The sequence below is a fragment of the Oncorhynchus keta genome, chromosome 28 (genome assembly GCF_023373465.1).
Source record: "Oncorhynchus keta strain PuntledgeMale-10-30-2019 chromosome 28, Oket_V2, whole genome shotgun sequence".
Lineage (NCBI taxonomy): Eukaryota > Metazoa > Chordata > Actinopteri > Salmoniformes > Salmonidae > Oncorhynchus > Oncorhynchus keta.
The window spans coordinates 60951622-60973285 of NC_068448.1; the positions used below are offsets into that span (position 1 = coordinate 60951622).

General features: G+C 44.6%; 1 pseudogene across 1 annotated transcript; it reads left to right on the top strand.

Moving 5' to 3' along the window:
* Positions 1-10353: 10353 nt before the first annotated feature.
* LOC118372594 (crystallin J1B-like) lies at positions 10354-21234 on the top strand (annotated as a pseudogene). Its single transcript, XR_008083594.1, has 10 exons — positions 10354-10450; positions 10770-10836; positions 11465-11644; positions 11795-11893; positions 13542-13634; positions 13907-14063; positions 15593-15708; positions 16328-16405; positions 17572-17711; positions 20255-21234. The product of XR_008083594.1 is annotated as a crystallin J1B-like (transcript).
* The last annotated feature ends 430 nt before the right edge of the window (positions 21235-21664 follow it).

A 21664-nucleotide genomic window follows, 5' to 3' on the forward strand; every position in this document is an offset into this window, starting at 1 on the left:
TGATGGCTTTGTTTTTGAATTTGTTGTAGAATTTATCGACACTTTTCTGGATTTCGGTAATTAGCGGGTATTGGCCTAATTCTGCTCTGCATGCATTATTTGGTGTTTTACGCTGTACACTGAGGATATTTTTTGCAGAGTTCTGCATGCAGAGTGTCAATTTGATGTTTGTTACATTTTGTGAATTCTTGGTTGGTGAGCGGAGCCCAGACCTCACAACGATAAAGGGCAATGGGTTCTATAACTGTGAGGACCCTCCCACTCTGTCTGCCGTATTCTCTCTTTGTTCTTGTTTCCTTATTAGGATGACGGTGGGCGGAGTTGAGAGGGTCGTCAGCTACATGGGAAACACCTGGGCCAGGTGTGTCCCAGGATAAATAGACCTCTTCCACATTCATGGAAGAGACTCTCTCCATGCAGACACCTTTATAGATTTTTTTTGTGTTTCTTGGTGGTTTTTTGGTTGTTTGCTTTAGCATCTTTCAACACCCTGCATTATCACATTCATGCATGCAAAACACTCACTTACACTACTGATTACTGATTACACACACCATTGTATATTGTACTTAGTTTACTTTATTTAATAAATATATTATCTCCACGTTGTCTCCCTTTTGTTATGGGCTTTGTGCCGGTTTGTGACAACTGATTTTAAGTATTTTTAGCCAGATCCTAGTTGGTGTGATGAATTTTATGTTCCTTTTGATGGCATAGAATGCCCTTCTTGCCAAGTCTCTCAGATTGTTCACAGCTTTGGGGAAGTTACCTGTGGTGCTGATGTTAAGGCCGAGGTATGTATACTGTTTTTGTGTGCTCTAGGGCAACTGTGTCTCGATGGAATTTGTATTCGTGGTCCTGGCAACTGGAACCTTTTTGAACAACATTATTTTTGCACTACTGAGATTTAATCTCAGGGTCCAGGTCTGACAGAATCTGTGCAGAAGATCTGGGTGCTGCTGTAGGCCCTCCTTGGTTGGGGACAGAAGCACTAGATCATCAGCAAACTGTAGACATTTGACTACAGATTCTAGAAGGGTGAGGCTGTTTGCTGCAGACTGTTCTAGTGCCTCGCCAATTCGTTGATATATATGTTGAAGAGGGTGGGCTTAACCGACATGTCTGCCCCCCGCCCCCGGCCCTGTGGAAAGAAAGGTGTGTTCTTTGCCAATTTTAACCGCACACTTGTTGTTTGTGTACATGGATTTTATAATGTTGTATGTTTTTCCCCCAACACCACTTTCCATCAATTTGTGTAGCAGAACCTTATGCTAAATTGAGTCAAAAAACAAAGCATGAGAAGACTTTGCCTTTGTTTTGGTTTGTTTGTTTGTCAATTAGGGTGTGCATGGTGAATACGTGGTCTGTCATATGATAATTGGGTAAAAATAAAATTTGACATTTGCTCAGTACATTGTTTTCTCTGAGGAAATGTACGAGTTCACTGTTAATGATAATGCAGAGGATTTTCCCAAGGTTACTGTTGACCCATATACCCTGGTAGGTATTGGGGTGACATTTGTGATCAGTACTTGGTTCCAAATATTGGGGAAGATGCCAGAGCTGAAGATTATTTTTAAATAGTTTAAGTATAGCCAATTGGAATTTGTAGTCTGTATATTTTATCATTTCTTTTAGGATACCATCAACCCCACAGTTGGAGGGTTTGTATTTTGTCCTGTAGTTCATTCAATGTAATTTGAGAATCCAGTGGGTTCTGGTAGTCTTTAATAGTTGATTCTAAGATTTGTATTTGATCATGTATATGTTTTTGCTGTTTGTGCTTTGTTATAGAGCCAAAAAGATTGGAATAATGCTTTATCCATACATCTCCGTTCTGGATAGATAACTCTTTGTTTCGAGTTTTCCCATTTTTCCATGAGATTCTATGGATTCTTCAATTACATTGAGCTGATTTCTGACATGATGTTCCTTCTTTTTCTGTGGTGTATTTATGTATTGTTTTAGTGATTCACCATAGTGAAGGCGTAAGCTCAGGTTTTCTGGGTCTCTATGTTTTTGGTTGGATAGGTTTCTCAATTTCTTTCTTAGGTTTATGCATTCTTCATCAAACCATTTGTTATTGTTTGTCACGTCTAATCAAGGTGGGTGGAATCAGGTGCAGAGAGCAGATAGCGATATAAAGTTTATTCTCCGGTGAACAAAATAAACACGGTCAACCCAAATACACACAGGGTGAAATTATCCAACACAGGATAACAGACTAACCGGAGAATAAGAAACACAATAACACCGACAGACGAAATGAATGACAAAATAAACAATCCCGCACAAAACAAGGGCGGGACAACCTACATTATATACAGACACACAGGTGAAACCAATCAGACAAAACCAACAGATACACGAAAAGGGATCGGTAGTGACTAGTAGGACGGTGACGACGGAAGTCGTGACAGTACCCCCCCCTGACGCGTGGCTCCCGCAGCGCGCCGCCACCGTCCTCGAGGACGACCCGGAGGACGAGGTGCTGGGCGATCCGGGTGGAGGCGGTGGAATTCTATCAGGAGAGAAGGGTCCAAAATGTCCCTCTCCGGAACCCAGCATCTCTCCTCCGGGCCGTACCCCTCCCAGTCCACGAGGTACTGTAGGCGTCTCGAATCCAGAATGCCTCGAACTGTATACGCCGGGGGCCCATCGATGTCCAGAGGGGGCGGAGGGACCTCAGGCACCTCACCTTCTTGCAGGGGACCAGCCACCACTGGCCTGAGGAGAGACACATGAAACGAGGGGTTAATACGGTAATACCTAGGAAGTTGTAACCTATAACACACCTCGTTTATTCTCCTCAGGACTTTGAACGGCCCCACACACTGCGGCCCCAGCTTCCGACAGGGCAGGCGGAGAGACAGGTTTCGGGTCGAGAGCCAGACCCTGTCCCCCGGTGCAAACACGGGGGTCTCACTGCGGTGCTGGTCAGCGCTCCTCTTCTGCCTTTCTCCCGCTAACCGTAATGAGTCCTGAACGGCTTTCCAGGTGTCCTTGGAGCGCTGTACCCATTCCTCCACCGCAGGAGCCTCGGTCTGACTCTGATGCCATGGAGCCAGGACCGGCTGATAACCTAACACACACTCAAAAGGAGACAAGTTAGTAGAGGAGTGGCGTAAGGAGTTCTGGGCTAGTTCGGCCCATGGAACATACCTTGCCCACTCACCAGGCCGGTCCCGACATTAGGACCGCAGAAACCTGCCCACATCCTGGTTAACGCGCTCCACCTGCCCATTACACTCGGGGTGAAAACCTGAGGTTAAGCTAACCGAGACCCCCAGTCTCCCCATAAACGCCCTCCACACTCTGGATGTGAATTGGGGACCCCGATCAGAGACGATATCCTCAGGCAGTCTGCAGGGCTGTAGGAAGACCGGGCAACGGAATGAGACGACAGGACTTAGAAAACCGATCCACAACGACCAGGATCTTAGTACTTCCCTGGGACGGGGGAAGGTCGGTAAGAAAATCCACCGATAAATGTGTCCACGGCCGTTGTGGAACGGGGAGGGGTTGTAATTTCCCTCTAGGTAGGTACCGAGGACCCTTGCTCTGAGCACACACTGAGCAGGAGGAGACATAAAATCTCACGTCTTTAGCCAGTGTGGGCCACCAGTATCTCCCTCGCAGACTCTGCACTGTCCTCTTTATACCAGGATGACCCGAGGAGGGAAGAGCATGAGCCCACCTAATCAGCTTGTCCTGGACCACCCTCGGCACGTACTTGGTCCCTACTGGACATTTAGGAGGAGCCGGCTCTGACCGTGAGGCCCTCTATCTCAGCGTCCACCTCCCATACCACCGGTGCCACGAGACATGACGGTGGAATGATGGGAGTTGGCTCTACTGACCGTTCCTCGGTATCATAGAGGCGAGACAGTGCGTCAGCTTTGGTGTTTTGGGAGCCTGGCCGATATATGAGGGTAAACTGGAACCTAGTAAAAAACATGGCCCATCTAGCCTGACGTGGATTTAGTCTCTTAGCTGCCCGGATGTACTCGAGATTACGATGGTCAGTCCAGATGAGAAAAGGGTATTTAGCCCCCTCAAGCCAATGTCTCCACACCTTCAGAGCCTTGACTACAGCTAACAACTCCCGTTCACCCACATCATAGTTTCGCTCCGCTGGGCTGAGCTTGCTCGAAAAGAAAGCACACGAGCCCCAGCCTCGGACGCATCCACCTCCACTATGAACGCTAAAGAGGGGTCCGGATGCGCCAACACGGGCGCATTGGTGAACAGCTCCTTCAGACGACTGAAAGCTCTGCCCGCCTCTGCTGACCAGCGCAAGCGCACCGGTCCTCCCTTCAGCAGTGAGGTGATGGGAGCAGCCACCTGACCAAAACCCCGGATAAACCTCTGGTAGTAATTGGCAAACCCTAAAAACCGCTGCACTTCTTTCACCATGGTCGGAGTCGGCCAATTACGCACGGCTGTAACGCGATCATCCTCCATCACCACCCTGGAGGTGGAAATACGATACCCCAGGAAGGAAACGGACTGTTTAAAAAACTCACATTTCTCCGCCTTGCAATACAGGTCATGCACCAGTAGTCGTCCAAGTACCTTACGCACCAGAGATACATGCTCCGCGCGTGTAGCAGAATAGATCAAGATGTCATCAATGTACACTACCACTCCCTGCCCGAGCAGGTCTTGGAGAATCTCATCTATGAAGGATTGGAAAACGGCTGGAGCATTCTTCAACCCGTATGGCATGACGCAGTACTCATAATGACCAGAAGTAGTACTAAATGCGGTTTTGCACTCATCTCCTCCTCGGATACGTACCAGATTATACGTGCTCCTCAGGTCCAGTTTTGTGAAGAATCGCGCCCCGTGAAATGATTCCATTGCCGTAGCGATGAGAGGTAGTGGGTAACTAAACCCCACTGTGATGGAATTTAGACCTCTATAATCAATACACGGATGCAGACCTCCATCCTTCTTCTTCACAAAAAATAAGCTTGAGGAGACAGGTGATATGGAGGGTTGAATGTACCCCTGTCCCAGCGATTCGGAAACATATGTTTCCATCGCAACTGTCTCCTCCTGGGACAATGGATACACGTGACTCCTAGGAAGTGCAACGTTCTCCAGAAGGTTTATCGCACAGTCCTCTCGACGATGAGGTGGTAATTGGGTCGCCTTCCCTTTACTGAAGGCGATAGCCAAATCGGCATATTCAGAGGGAATGCGCACGGTGGAAACTTGGTCTGGACCATAGTCGCACCAATGGCAACTCCTATACACCTACCTGAACACTCCTCTGACCACCCCTTAAGAGCCCCCTGTCGCCAGAAAATCACTGGGTTGTGTTGAGTTAACCATGGAACCCCCAACACCACTGGAAATGCAGGTGAATCTATAAGGAACAGGCTAATCTGCTCCTTATGATCACCCTGCGTTACCATGTCCAGCGGCACCGTAGCCTCCCTAATTACTCTTGACCCTAATGGTCGGCTATCTAAGGAGTGCACGGGGAAAGGTCGATCTAACGACACCAGGGGAATCCCTAGCCTTAACGCAAGCCCACGATCCATAAAATTCTTAGCTGCGCCTGAATCGACTAGCGCCTTATGCTGTAGAGAGGGGGAAAACCCAGGGAAATAAATCAATACAAACACATGACCGACAGGAAGCTCTGAATGAGTTTGGTGCTTACTCACCTGGGGTGATCGAGCAGTGTTCCGCCTATCCTCCCGACTCCTAGACGAGTTCCTCCAGCACCGGTCGGACGTGTGCCCTCGTCGACCACAACTGGTGCAGGAGGACACTCCTCCGGTCCCCCTCGAAGCCGTACCTCCTAATTCCATAGGGATAGGAACAGGGGGGCTGGGGATTAAAAACTACAGGACCTGATCCGAACGCCCGCGAGCAACCAGCAGGTTGTCGAGACGGATAGCCAGATCGATAAGTCCATCCAGTGTGAATGTGGTGTCCCGACATGCCAGCTCCCTGCGGACGTCCTCCCTGAGACTACATCTAAAATGATCAATCAAGGCCCTGTCGTTCCATCCTGCTCCTGCTGCCAAAGTCCTAAACTCTAGGGCAAAATCCTGTACGCTCCTCGTCTCCTGAGACCCAGATGCAGACATGGGAGGCAGATAGTTCGAGCCTCTGATATTTATTATAATCCAAGGGTCAGGCAATATAATGGCCCTGGACAGGCAAAAGATCCTAAAGGTCAGAATCCAGGAGGTACAAAGAGGCAGGCCGGCTCGAGGTCAGGGCAGGCAGTATGGTCAGGCAGGGGGGTTCAGAGTCAAGGCAGGCAAGGGTCAAAACCAGGAGGACTAGCAAAAGAGAGATAAGAAAAAGCAGGAGCACGGTAAAAACAAGACAAACTGGCAGCAGACAAACAGGGAACACCGGAATAAATACTCAGGGACTAATGGGGAAAACGGGTGACACCTGGAGGTGGGTGGAGACAATCACAAAGACAGGTGAAACAGATCAGGGCGTGACAGGTATAGGCTATGATTCACTGGGGGAATGTGTGTGGGCTAACACAGCTCCCATTTCTGCTAGGTACCCGTTTCTTATGCTATCATTGTATGAGGGGGTTGGACAACCATGGAATTCAGTATAGGCCTGTTCCAGCTGTACTCTTATCACCAACATGTAAAGTTTAGACATCCACTAAACACTGTTCTCTGTGTTATTCAATTCTTTACATTTTCTGCAGAGATATCTCTTTCTGTCGCTCTCTCCATCTCTCTTTCTCTCCCTCTCTCTCTGAGGGATGAAGAGGAGGAGGATGGGGAGTGAAGTGATTGAACAGTTAGCAGCTGGCATGGTGTGGACTAGCATGGTTGTTTCTGGATGCCAAGGATAGCGCAGCAGAGCATATGACTGGAGAGGTGGCCTATGTCCAGACCAGGCATGTGTGTCACAATGGGCACCCTATTCCCTATATAGTGCACTGCCCACCAGGGCCCAAAGTAGTGCACTACATAGGGAATGGGGTGCCATTTGGGACACAACCCTCCTCTGTCCTCTCACCACTACTCAGCTCCTGTTACAGTACAACTATCTATCTCCCAGAGACTCCACACAGCACAGCACAATGTGCAGGACCATCTGACTGCCAGGTAGGTATCATCATTCTTCAGATGAATACATACGGTGCATTCGGAAAGTATTCAGACCTCTTGACTATCTCCACATTGTATATGTTACTGTCTTATTCTAAAATTGATTAAATAAACAAAAATCCTCATCAGTCTACCATCTCAAAATGAAAAAGCAAAAATACTTTTTTAGAAATGTTTGCAAACGTTGATTTAAAAAAAACAGAAATACCTTATTTACATAAGTATTAAGACCCTTCATGTGAGATTCGAAATTGAGCTCAGGTGCATCCTGTTTCCATTGATCATCCTTGAGATGTTTCTTCAACTTGATTGGAGTCCACCTGTGGTAAATTCACTTGATTGGACATGATTTGGAAAGGCACACACCTGTCTATATAAGGTCCCACAGTTGACAGTGCATGTCAAATCAAAAACCAAGCCATGAGGTCAAAGAAATTGTCCGTAGAGCCCCGAGACAGGATTGTGTCGAGGCACAGTTCTGGGGAAGGGTACCAAAACATTTCTGCAGCACCAAGAACACAGTGGCCTCCATCATTCTTAAATGGCTGAAGTTTGGAACCACCAAGACTCTTCCTAGAGCTGGCCGCCTGGCCAAACTGAGCAATTGGGGGAGAAGGGCCTTGGTCAGGGAGGTGACCAAGAACCCGATGGTCACGCTGACAGAGCTCTATAGTTCCTCTGTGGAGATGGGAGAACCTTCCAGAAGAACAACCATCTCAGCCGCACTACACCAATCAGGTCTTTATGGTCGAATAGCCAGACGGAAGCCACTCCTCACTTAAAGGTACATGACAGCCCGCTTGGGGTTTGCCAAAAGGCACCTAAAGGACTCTCAGACCATGAGAGACAAGATTCTCTGGTTTGATGAAACCAAGATTCAACACTTTGGCCTGAATGCCAAGCATCACGTCTGGAGGAAACCTGGCACCATCCCTACAGAGAAGCATGGTGGTGGCAGCATCATGCTGTGGGGATGTTTTTCAGCAGCAGGGACTGGGAGACTCGTCAGGATCAAAGGAAAGATGAACGGAGCAAAGTACAGAGAGATCCTTGATGAAAATCTGTGGTGAAGGTTCCCCTTCCAACAGGACAACGACCCTAAGCACACAGCCAAGACAACACAGGAGTGGCTTCGGGACAAGTCTCTGAAGGTCCTTGAGTGGTCCAGCCAGAGCCCGTACTTGAACTCAATCTAATATCTCTGGAGAGACCTGAAAGTAGCTGTGCAACGACGCTCCCCATCCAACCTGTCAGAGCTTGAGAGGATCTGCAGAGAAAAATGGGAGAAACTCCACAAATACAGGTCTGCCAAGCTTGTAGCATCATACCAAAGAAGGCTCTACGCTGTAATCGCTGCCAAAGGTTCTTCAACAAAGTACTAAGTAAAGGGTCTGAATACTTATGTACATTTCCGTTTTTTTTTTTAAATGTCAAAAAACCTGTTTTAGTTTTGGCATTATGGGGTATTGTGTGAAGATTGATGAGGAAAGAAAACAATTTAATCCATTTTAGAATAAGGCTGTAAAGTAACAAAATGTGGAAAAAGTAAAGAGGTCTGAATACTTTCCGAAGGCACTGTGCTGAGATAAATATTGATATTCATCAACATAGATAGGCACATACAGACAGGCTTCAAATGGATCTAGTCCCCTTGTCTGATAATGTGAATGATGTTTCGAATCGTAATCCAAGTCACAGAGGACATACCCATAGTGTGCCACTGTCTCATGAGGGTGTCTGGTCATCTAAACAAGTAGCCTCTCATTTCAATGTATTTAGGTTGGTAGATTTTGAAAACTGTTTGTTGGAGTCTGAGTCTATGTTTAGATTTGGGGCATACAATATGAGATACGAGACACAGTCGATGGAGACCGGCTGAAAAGCACTGACCGTATTTGTACATATTTGTCCTGAACTTTCTCACTGCTTTTACAACTGTTTTGATTCACAAGAGCAATGGTGAGTAAGATTTCCTGTTTATTTACATTATGGAACATCAACTTGGTTGGATACGGTTATTTTTTAGAACTCATATTTGGATATTGGAAGCCTGACAGGGCAGGGACCACAGAGGAATGCAGTGGAGGGAGGGAGGGATAGAGAGAAAGAGATAGAGGGAGAGAGAGAGACAGGGGCACTATGTGTTCAGGCCAGGCTCACTGTCAAGCTGTCTCCTCTTCCCTCTCCTGTCCCTCTCTCAGTCCCTGCCGCTATTTCGGAGGCTTGGCATAGTGGCACACCCCCACTGGGCAGCCAGATGATCAGTCCTCCTGAGCACCCAGGCCCTGTCACATAGCCCACATTCCCACAATCCACTTCTCTCCCGAGCCCGGCATCATGTTTGAAATCCTCTCCTCGGCCCTCGCTCACACTGACATTTCATCTATTGACAATGGATAATATCTTTACACCACAGGGCTCCTTTCACTCCACATCCTGAGATGATGTTGCTGGATTGGTCGGGTGGGCAGGTGTTTTTATTTAAGCTACATCCAGAATGTAACATTAGCCTTTTGCAGGAACAAACACTTCTCATGTTGTGCTATGTTAGATTTTACTTAGGCCTTGTCCCATAGTATAATCCTATGGTATAAACATGATTTAAAATGTGTATATACACTGTAGATAAAGTTATTATATGTGTATTATGGTTAGTATATAAATATAATATTACTGAGCTGAGGTTTACTGTCTTACAGATGAATTGTCAAAACACTGGACAGAGCAGATACGGTCTAAATGGATCTGAGAGCTAGCATTATAGCCCCTAAGTGATAGAAGAGGCACCATAGGTTAGCACAGGGGCAATCATTGTTTTTTCTCTCCTGTATTGATCGTCTGAATGATATAACCCTAACACTGTCAGTATGTGGCTGGTCTGAAAGGGCCAGGAGAGACCTGACGAATCAATGGGCTGGGAGACCCAGGAGAGGGTTAGGATGAGGGGGGTCAGATCAGATGGCCAGAGGGCATCAGCTGTGTATAACTGATGGACAAAGCAGTGGAGTGGAAAGCATACAGACATGGAAATGGAGGGGGGTCACCCACATGAGTGTCCTGGGAGCAAACACTATATTCAAAAAAAGGTTACCATGGTTTCACTGAGTAACATATTTTATTAAACAATCTTATCTTAAACCTGAGCGATGCAATAACAGATCAGAGTATATGACCCCCTTACCGGTCTCTCTCAGACCTTTGGCCTTTTTCATGAGTCATCGTTGCAGTGTTATAACCGTCTCAGTATATCTGGGCAGTCCTCCAGCGTCAGATGACACAACGTCAGTCAAGTTTTCATAACAACATCGGTGTGGTGCTGGGGGGAGAATAAGAAGAAAACGATGGTAAGGAAAGTGTTCATCTTGTGTGCTAATTGACTCATATTGTTTTGAATGTAGGATGTACAGTACAGAGGACGGTATGGTCAACTGTCTGTTACATTTCTTAGTTGATTCATATATTTTGTTTTACAGCCATGTTAAATATTGTTATTTTTCTTGCCAATATAGTATCTAGTAATAATGTTTTCAATTTCAATTATTCAAAATTCACATTTTGTCATTCAGTACAATAAAAACAGAGAAAAACTGAAAAGCTGAAGTACATTTCAAGAGAAAGCCATTTTAACCGCTAATTCTGTTCCTGTTGGACTAAATGACACAGATGACTTCAACTGTGGCAGAGAGAGCCATGGGGGCAATCATTGGAGCAGCTGTGGCAGACGCAGCAGGTAATTTCATGGGACTGATGTCTTTTCAATAACTGTAATATCCCAATAAGATACTGCAGCACTGGCTCAAACATAGCTCTGATGTAATGTCTTGGTGTTAATCAGTATGAGACAGCTGCACAGCTGCACATCTGCCACTGATGATATTAAGAGTATAAAAGGGTGTTACCCTACTCTGCCTTCTCAACAAAGTTAAACAACAGTGTTATAAAATCAATAGTGTTCCATTAGAATTAAAGTACATACAATCAATGTCATATGGATTGATTGACATTGCGCTCTTGCTTTGTGCAATATTACAAGCCGTACACGTACAGTATGGCAATTCATGATCTGGACTCGTTCTAGATTTGGAAAGTGTTCAATATCATTATGTCTAATAACCACAGTACATAACGCATACCGAAGACTGAATATTATGACAGGGAAGCGAGTTGGATCCAAGCTGATGAAACCCCTATTTCTGGTTGTAGATACCTTATACAACATCCACAGGAAATAAGGGTCACAGACTACAACAATGACTCAATACATTAGGTCTATGCCAAAATAAGAGTCAAAATACAACTAAGGCTACACTAATATCAATCCAGTAACTTTCTCTTTTCTATGTACCCCACCCTAACAGCCCAGCCCATGCATTGGATTTACAACCCAGAGCGACTGAAGGAGGTTCTGTCAGATCTGGAACCATGTCCAGAGTTCCGCCCTCAGTCTGCTAACCCGTTCTACCTCAGAGAGACCGGAGAACAGACGTGCTACGGAGACCAGGCCTACGTACTGCTAGAGTCACTCAGTCAATGTGGAGGTAGCATACTGACACCCAATAGGACAAACTTCCAATGGCCCAAGGTCTTGCTACATAAAGAACATTTCATGTCGAGTTTGTGTTATCGTGTTCACTCCATAAATGACATAATATACTCATATGCTCTATGTTTTTATTGGTAATCACTAGATGTGAACGTGGAGGACTTGACCAAGCGCATCTACAAGTTCTTTGGCCCTGACACTGTGTATGATCTTCCTCTCAATAACCCATACAGACAAAAGAACGGTAGGCAACCAATCAGCAGTCATTTCCTGTATGTGTACAAACTGTTACTTTTCTGTGCCCCATCATCTGACCAATGACAAGAGAAACAGTTTTTTTTTAAGTGAATAACTGACTAGGCATCTGGTCCCACAGAGGGGTAGAGTGGTTGTGTGCTTTTGTCAGTTTTCTATACCACACAGTTTTATTTTCCCCTTTGGTAACTTATGGGGAATCCCCTTTTGAAAAACGATGTTCCGGACAAAAACACTTTCCTATTGGGATATCATGAAGCCAGGGGTTTTTAAACTATTCTGCACAGTATGGTTGTTGAACATGTAAAACTCAGCAAAAAAAGAAACAGCCCTTTTTCAGGACCACATCTTTCAAAGATAATTCGTAAAAATCCAAATAACTTCACAGATCTTCATTGTAAAGGGTTAAAAACACTGTTTCTCATGCTTGTTCAATGAACCATAAACAATTACTGAACATGCACCTGTGGAATGGTCATTAAGCCACTAACAGCTTACAGACGGTAGGCAATTATGGTCACAGTTATGAAAACCTAGGACACTAAAGAGGCTCTTCTACTGACTCTGAAAAACACCTAAAGAAAGATGGTCATCTGCGTGAACTTGCCTTAGGCATGCTGCAAGGAGACATGAGGACTGCAGATGTCGCCAGGGCAATAAATTGCAATGTCCGTACTGTGAGACGCCGAAGAATGCGCTACAGGAAGACAGGATGGACAGCTGATCGTCCTCGCAGTGGCAGACCACGTGTAACAACACCTGCACAGGATCGGTACATCAGAACATCACACCTGCGGGACAGGTACAGGATGGCAACAACAACTGCCCGAATTACACCAGGAACGCACAATCCCTCCATCAGTGCTCAGACTGTCCGCAATAGATTGAGAGAGGCCGGACTGAGGGCTTGCAGGCCTGTTGCGGGATCGATTTGGAGTTGGAGGATCCGTCATGGTCTGGGGCGGTGTGTCACAGCATCATCAGACTGAGCTTGTTGTCATTGCAGGCAATCGCAACGCTGTGCGTTACAGTGAAGACATCCTCCTTCCTCATGTGGTACCCTTCCTGCAGGCTCATCCTGACATGACCCTCCAGCATGACAATGCCACCAGCCATACTGCATGTTCTGTGCGGGATTTCCTGTAAGACAAGAATGTCAGTGTTCTTCCATGGCCAGCGAAGAGCCCGGATCTCAATCCCATTGAGCATGTCTGGGACCTGTTGGATCGGAGGGTGAGGGCTAGGGCCATTCCCCCTAGACATGTCCGAGAACTTGCAGGTGCCTTGGTGGAAGAGTGGGGTAACAAGAACTGGAAAATCGGGTGCAGTCCATGAGGAGGAGATGCACAGCAGTACCTAATGCAGCTGGTGGCCACACCAGATACTGACTGTTACTTTTGATTTTGACTCTCCCTTTGTTCAGGGACACATTATTCAATTTCTGTTCGTCACATGTCTGTGGAACCTGTTCAGTTTATGTCTCAGTTGTTGAATCTTGTTATGTTCATACAAATATTTACACATGTTAAGTTTGCTGAAAATAAACGCTGTTGACAGTGAGAGGACGTTTCTTTTTTCGCTGAGTTTATATTTTTTTCAGTCAGCTAAAGCTGTTCACTCTCAATTGAAATGTAAAGGTCCTAAAGCTGTCCTGCCCATTGATGGCCCTTGGAGAAACGCAAGCCTCAAAGCCTTCATGAGGAACGTGGATGCAGGAAACGAAAAGACAGGTATAGTAACATAAAGATCACCAGCTGAAAGGAAGCACGTCTGTCCTGGGTTCATTTATTATGAGTTACATTTAGACACAACCTGTTTGAAAAAAGTACAAGCTGTCAAATCGCTGATTCCTTCTGTCACTGATTCCTCACCTCCCTCTTAAGGCGCATTGGAGGATAGGCTCCAAGGTCCCTCTCCTTAGACCTCCTCCTCCAATGAGCTTTGAGAGGGACGTGAGGAATTGAGGGAATCAAAGATTTGACTTTTTCACTCTCCATTTCAGGATGTGATGTGGACTGTCAGATGGACGGGGTCACCAAGATGGCTCCCGTTGTGGCGATGTTTGCTGGGATGCCGGAGATGTTGGAGAAGGTGGAGACGGCCATACGTGTAACCCAGAACAACGATATGTGTGTGGCCATGACACTGGCTGCAGCAAGGTACTGCAGGCCTTTAGAGCAGATAATGGCTCTTAATGCATAAAGGCCTCATAAATTGTGTAATTTATCTCACTACTCACGTCCATTAACATGCTTCATAACACAATCCATGCTTAATGGGCTCCCAAGTGGCGCAGTGGTCTAAGGCACAACATCTCAATGCTAGAGGCGTCAATACAGACACCCTGGTTCGAATACAGGTTGTATCACAACAGGCTGTGATTGGGGATCGCATAGGGTGGCGCACAATTGAATTGGCTTGTGTAGGCCGTCATTGTAAATAATAATTTGTTCTTAACTGACTTGCCAAGCTAAATAAAGGTAAAATACTGACTACAGTTGTGGTAGGTACAATATCTAAACTGAACAAAAAATATAAATGCAACATGTAAAGGTCCCATGTTTCATGAGCTGAAATAAAATATCCCCCAAAAATTCAATAAGTACAAAAAGCTTATTTCTCTAAAATGTTGAACACCAATACATTTACATTACTGTTAGTGAGCATTTCTCATTTGCCAAGATAATCCATGTAGTATATCAAGAAGGTGATTCAACAACATGATCATTACACAGGTGCACCTTGTGCTAGGAAAATAAAAGGCCACTCTAAAATTTGCAGTTTTGTCACACAACGCAACGCCACAAATGTCTCAAATTTTGAAGGAGAGTGCAATTGGCATGCTGACTGCAGGAATTTCCACCAGAGCTGTTGCCAGATAATTTATTGTTAATTTCTCTACCATAAGCCGCTTCCAACATCGTTTTCGAGAATTTGACAGTACGTCTAACTCACAACCACAGACCACGTGTATGGCGTCATGTGGACGAGCGGTTTGCTGATGTCAACATTGTGAACAGAAGGCTGCATTGATGGCGGTGGGGTTATGGTATGGCAAGGCATAAGCTATGGATAACATTTTGTCAATGTCAATTTAAAAACACAGATATACTGTGACGAGATCCTGCGGCCCATTGTCATGCCATTCATCTGCCATCACCTCATTTTCTCCATGATAATGCACGGCCCCATGTCGCAAGGATCTGTACACAGTTCCTGGAAGCTGAAAATGTCCCAGTTCTTCCGTGGCCTGCATACTCATCAGACATGTCACCCATTGAGCATGTTTGGGATGCTCTGGATTGATGTGTACGACAGCATGTTCCAGTTCCTGCCAATATCCAACAACTTCGCACAGCCATTGAAGGGTAGTGGGACAACATTCCACAGGCCACAATCAACAGCCTGATCAACTCTATGTGAAGGAGATGTGTCGCGCTGCATGAGGCAAATAGTGGTCACACCAGATACTGACTGGTTTTCTGATCCACCTCCCTACCTTCTTTTTTAAGGTATCTGTGACAAACAGATGCATGTCGGTATTCCCAGTCATGTGAATTCCATAGATTAGGGCCTAATTAATTAATTTCAATTGACTGATTTCCTTATATGAACTGTAACTCAGTAAAATCTTTGAAATTGTTGCATGTTGAGTTTATAATTTTGCTCAGAATGCATTTCTTGTCAGGTTCCTGGAGCATTTCATCCTGAATGGTTCTGACCCCAATGCTCTGGACTCAGTGTTGGCCCAGCTCAATGACCCAAACAGAAACAACCCTCAGGACCTGGACAGGGCTGTTATTGGTACGACTCTAATGCCACTCCCATTTATAAACATTCACAATCTTTCTGCTCATATATTATTAGGGCTTCATCCCAAATGGCACCCTATTCCATATTTTCTGCCCTCCTTTGGATCAGGACCCATAGAGCTCTGGTCAAAAGTAGTGCACTATTTAGGGAATAGGGTGCCATTTGATGTGCAGCCTATCTAGAATGTTAAGTAAAGGCCTCCCAGGTGGCGCAGTGGTCTAAGGCACTGCATCGCAGTGCTAGCTGTGCCACCAGAGACTCTGGGTTTGAGCCCAGGCTCTTGGTTGGATTGTGTTTTGGGGGACGCATTGCTCTCGACCCTTGAGAGACAGAATGTTGAGTAATGATGTTGATCTCAACTGATTTATTTTACTAATCTCCTATGAGCGTTAGATTATACATATTTTATATTAAATATTAATACATTGGTGGGAACAGCCAAATCTCAGCCAGTCAAAACCTAAAACCAAGACTGTAAAATGTAAATTGACATAGAATCTTGAGTGGCAGGTTAATGAAGAAAATATAATTTTCCCCCAAAGTATGGTAATAAAAAATGCATATGGGAAGTGTTAAATGTTGCATTTCACTCTGCCTTTCACCATTGCAGCACAAATCTGTCAGGTGAAGGACAACTTATCCAAGCATTCCCCAGAGCTGATACCTGCTGTGTTCACTAACACATGAGGTAGGTCCCACATACACACACACACACACACACACACACACACACACACACACACACACACACACACACACACACACACACACACACACACACACACACACACACACACAGACACACACACTAGGTAGGTGGCGTCGCCAGCACGGCTGTGGCAGCAGCAGGGTCCAGTCTGTCGACTTGGCACTGTAACCACACCATCCCAGTCAGCACATCCGTTAGCTAGTTAGTTATTTAGTTAGCCCTGGTCTAAGAAAGTGCTTTCCTTCTCTCTAGTCTTTGATCCCGTCATTAATGACCTCGTGCTTAAATTTCCCTCCCGTCTGAAGTGGGAGACGGGAGCTCCTGCATCTTTGAACCTAAAACACATGTTAGGATGTGTGTAACTCATATTAGGATGTGTGTAACTCATATTAGGATGTGTGTAACATGTTAGGGTGTGTATGTAACTCATATTAGGATGTGTGTAACTCATATTAGGATGTGTGTAACATGTTAGGATGTGTGTAACTCATATTAGGATGTGTGTAACTCATATTAGGATGTGTGTAACTCATGTTAGGATGTGTGTAACTCATGTTAGGATGTGTGTAACTCATGTTAGGATGTGTGTAACTCATGTTCAGATGTGTGTAACTCATGTTAGGATGTGAGTAACTCATGTTAGGATGTGTGTAACTCATGTTAGGATGTGTGTAACTCATGTTGGGAAGTGTGTAACTCATGTTAGGATGTGTGTAACTCATGTTAGGATGTGTATGTAACTCATGTTAGGATGTGTGTGTAACTCATGTTAGGATGTGTGTGTAACTCATGTTAGGATGTGTGTGTAACTCATGTTAGGATGTGTGTAACTCATGTTGGGAAGTGTGTAACTCATGTTGGGAAGTGTGTAACTCATGTTGGGAAGTGTATGTAACTCATGTTAGGATGTGTGTGTAACTCATGTTAGGATGTGTGTGTAACTCATGTTCGGAAGTGTGTAACTCATGTTGGTGTATTCCTCCCTTCACCTCTCAGTTCAAAAGGATTTATTGACATGGAAAATGTAACCACATACACTGCCCAATAAAACTTAAGAAATATATTGAATGATTGATGACATAAGTAAGTAGTATGAAGACAATTACCTCTTGGTCCTTATCTGTGTCTGCGGTTCCTATCCCCAGCCTTGCCAGGTGCATTCCAGGGAGCACTGCACGGGGTCCTGACAATGAGCCAACTGGAGGAGGCAGTCAGGGGAACCATGCGCCACGGGGGATGCACCGCCAGTAGGGCCTCATTCATAGGGGCCTGTTTTGGAGCACAGGTAGGGTTGGAGCAAAACCCTACATTTACATTTTGGTCATTTAGCAGGCGTTCTTACCCAGAGCAACTTACAGTCAGTTATACTGTCTGGCCCATGCAAATATTATCAAAATATGGAACTTTTATTCATCAGAAGTAGCTAGCTAGTATTTCAAGTAGCTAGTATTTCCATACAGTGAGGGAAAAAAGTATTTGATCCCCTGCTGACTTTGTACGTTTTCCCACTGACAAAGAAATGATCAGTCTATAATTTTAATGGTAGGTTTATTTGAACAGTGAGAGACAGAATAACAACAACAAAATCTAGAGAAACGCATGTCAAAAATGTTATAAATTGATTTGCATTTTAATGAGAGAAGTAAGTATTTGACCCCTCTGCAAAACATGACTTAGTACAAAACCCTTGTTGGCAATCACAGAGGTCAGACGTTTCTTGTAGTTGGCCACCAGGTTGGCACACATCTCAGGAGGGATTTAGTCCCACTCCTCTTTGCAGATCTTCTCCAAGTCATTAAGGTTTCGAGGCTGACGTTTGGCAACTCAAACCTTTAGCTCCCTCCACAGATTTTCTATGGGATTAAGGTTTGGAGACTGGCTAGGCCACTCCAGGACCTTAATGTGCTTCTTCTTGAGCCACTCCTTTGTTGCCTTGGCCGTGTGTTTGGGGTCATTGTCATGCTGGAATACCCATCCACTACCCATTTTCAATGCCCTGGCTGAGGGAAGGAGGTTCTCACCAAAGATGTAACGGTACCTGGCCCCGTCCATCATCCCTTTGATGCGTTGAAGTTGTCCTGTCCATTTACCAGAAAAACACCCCCAAAACATAATGTTTTCACCTCCATGTTTGACGGTGGGGATGGTGGCAGCCTTCCTCCTCCAAACACGGCGAGTTGAGTTGATGCGAAAGAGCTCCATTTTGGTCTCATCTGACCAAAACACTTTCACCCAGTTGTCCTGGGAGGGGGACCTTGGGGACACTGCAGGATTTCAGTCCTTCACGGCGTAGTGTGTTACCAATTGTTTTCTTGTTGACTATGGTCCCAGCTGCCTTGAGATCATTAACAATATCCTCCCGTGTAATTCTGGGCTGATTCCTCACCGTTCTCATGTTCATTGCAACTCCACAAAGTGAGATCTTGCATGGAGCCCCAGGCCGAGGGAGATTGATAGTTCTTTTGTGTTTCTTCCATTTGCGAATAATCTCACCAACTGTTGTCACCTTCTCACCAAGCTGCTTGGCGATGGTCTTGTAGCCAATTCCAGCCTTGTGTAGGTCTACAATCTTGTCCCTGACATCCTTGGAGAGCTCTTTGGTCTTGGCCATGGTGGAGAGTTTGGAATCTGATTGATTGATTGCTTCTGTGGACAGGTGTCTTTTAAACAGGTAACAAACTCCCTCCACAGATTTTCTATGGGATTAAGGTTTGGAGACTGGCTAGGCCACTCCAGGACCTTAATGTGCTTCTTCTTGAGCCACTCCTTTGTTGCCTTGGCCGTGTGTTTGGGGTCATTGTCATGCTGGAATACCCATCCACTACCCATTTTCAATGCCCTGGCTGAGGGAAGGAGGTTCTCACCAAAGATTTAACGGTACCTGGCCCCGTCCATCATCCCTTTGATGCGTTGAAGTTGTCCTGATTCCTCACCGTTCTCATGTTCATTGCAACTCCACAAAGTGAGATCTTGCATGGAGCCCCAGGCCGAGGGAGATTGATAGTTCTTTTGTGTTTCTTCCATTTGCGAATAATCTCACCAACTGTTGTCACCTTCTCACCAAGCTGCTTGGCGATGGTCTTGTAGCCAATTCCAGCCTTGTGTAGGTCTACAATCTTGTCCCTGACATCCTTGGAGAGCTCTTTGGTCTTGGCCATGGTGGAGAGTTTGGAATCTGATTGATTGATTGCTTCTGTGGACAGGTGTCTTTTAAACAGGTAACAAACTGACACTCCCTTTAAGAGTGTGCTCCTAATCTCAGTTTGTTACCTGTATAAAAGACACCTGGTAGCCAGATTGAGAAGGGGTCAAATACCTATTTCCCTCATTAAAATGCAAATCAAAATGCTAATCAAATCAAAATACAAATCAAATCAAAATGCAAATCAATTGTTTTTCTGGATTTTTTTGTTGTTGTTATTCTGTCTCTCATTGTTCAAATAAACCTACCATTAAAATTATAGACGGATCATTTCTTTGTCAGTGGGCAAACGTACAAAATCAGCAGGGGATCAAATACTTTTTTCCCTCACTGCAGTTGTCACATGGTCATTTGATTGTAAGACATTCCACACAGCGGGATATTCAAACCTAATCATTCAAGTTATTTGTTCTATAAGTCAACCTTCATCCAATTTATAAATGTTGACTATATGGTGTAGCCTATATAACGAGCAAGCAATAAAAACAACTTTTCTGTATCCCGTGTCCATAGTTTCAGCCTGGGTAATGAGTTTGACCTCGGATGGATTGCTTTGTGTCTGCTCTGAAGGCTTAGCATTTTATATACTGTAGCCTTTATCTGTTCCTCCTCCCTTGTCTTTCCAGACAGGTCTTCAGGGAATCCCAGAGTCTTGGAAGAACAGGACCCTCAAATATCCTGTGCTGCTGGGACTGGCTAAGAAAGTTGTAGGCTCACAGCAAGCCTAGACTTGGCACATCGCGTTAAAGGCAGTTATGCAAATGTATTTACTAAATTAATGTATTGCTAAAGCTGATTAACATAACCAGTCCAACATATTATTTGGGAATATGAATTATGTATTGATGATGTTTTTTGGTAGTTATTTTTTACAACTGCTTTGTAAGTCCATTTTATAACACAGTTGTACTTTGACAAAACAGTTTATGAAAGTTACATTCTAAAGTAACATTTGACGGATGTAACTTGAACCTTGTTGCTCTGTCAAAGCTGCAGTATGTTGCAAAATGATGAGTATATGGAATATGGAATATTCTTGTCATGTATACATTAGGATTAAAAGAGGAAGGATACTTGTGAACCATTTTTGAGGTAACTGAGTACATAAAATGAATTAACATAGCATCTCAACTAAATGAGGAAGATTACAAATAGCATTTGTGTGTTGTGGTGCTTGCATGTATAGGAAAGTATTAACTTATCACATATTGCAGTTGTTTACTTCACCTTAGCTACAGCTCTGAAATGCTGTCTCTATGGTTTTGGGTGGTTTTTCAGTTGAAATAACCTCTGCTCCGGTTAGAGAAACTGAGGGCTTGCAATAATTTAAAGAACAGAAATGTATTTTGCAAAAGAGGAAATGAATTTCAGCAAGTTTCAATACTCTCTATCTCTTTCTCTCTCTGGCATGGGTTCTGTTGAAGTGAAATAACAGAGACACAAAGATTTACCGTGCTGAAACAACTGAAGGGACTGCAACTTATCCCTCCCTCAAAGGAGTTAGTCTGTTTTCTTAAAATTGCTGACTTCCATATTACCATGTTCTCAATGGCTCCTCTGATGATTTTGAATGTACTCTCTGCATAAAATGAAGCCAATGTCTTAATATCTTTGACATGGAGTGTGGTTATGAAAACAAGAATATAAGATGTAATGCAGTGTCAAATCTTTCATGGGTTTGCATGGCTCTGGCTATAAGATGTGGTGAAAGTTGACTACTAGATGTTATAACTGAGAGCAGTGTGACTGAATTACATTATTTGCACTTGTAAAATCAGAGATAGTGACTTTGCTCACATCGACTATTACTTGTTTATATGGCTGGCATAAGATAAAACAGCTGCGTTGCTCTCTCTCTTACAGGAGGCCATGGCTCGTCAGATCAGCATTCAAAACTACAACCTGTTAATGGCTTAAGTTTGCTTAAATTGCATAGGCCTACATTACAAGAGTCCAGCCTTTAAAAATGTGTACATTTCAATCTGTACACGTCGGATAACCATAGGAGACTCAATAACTATGTGTACTGACAAAGT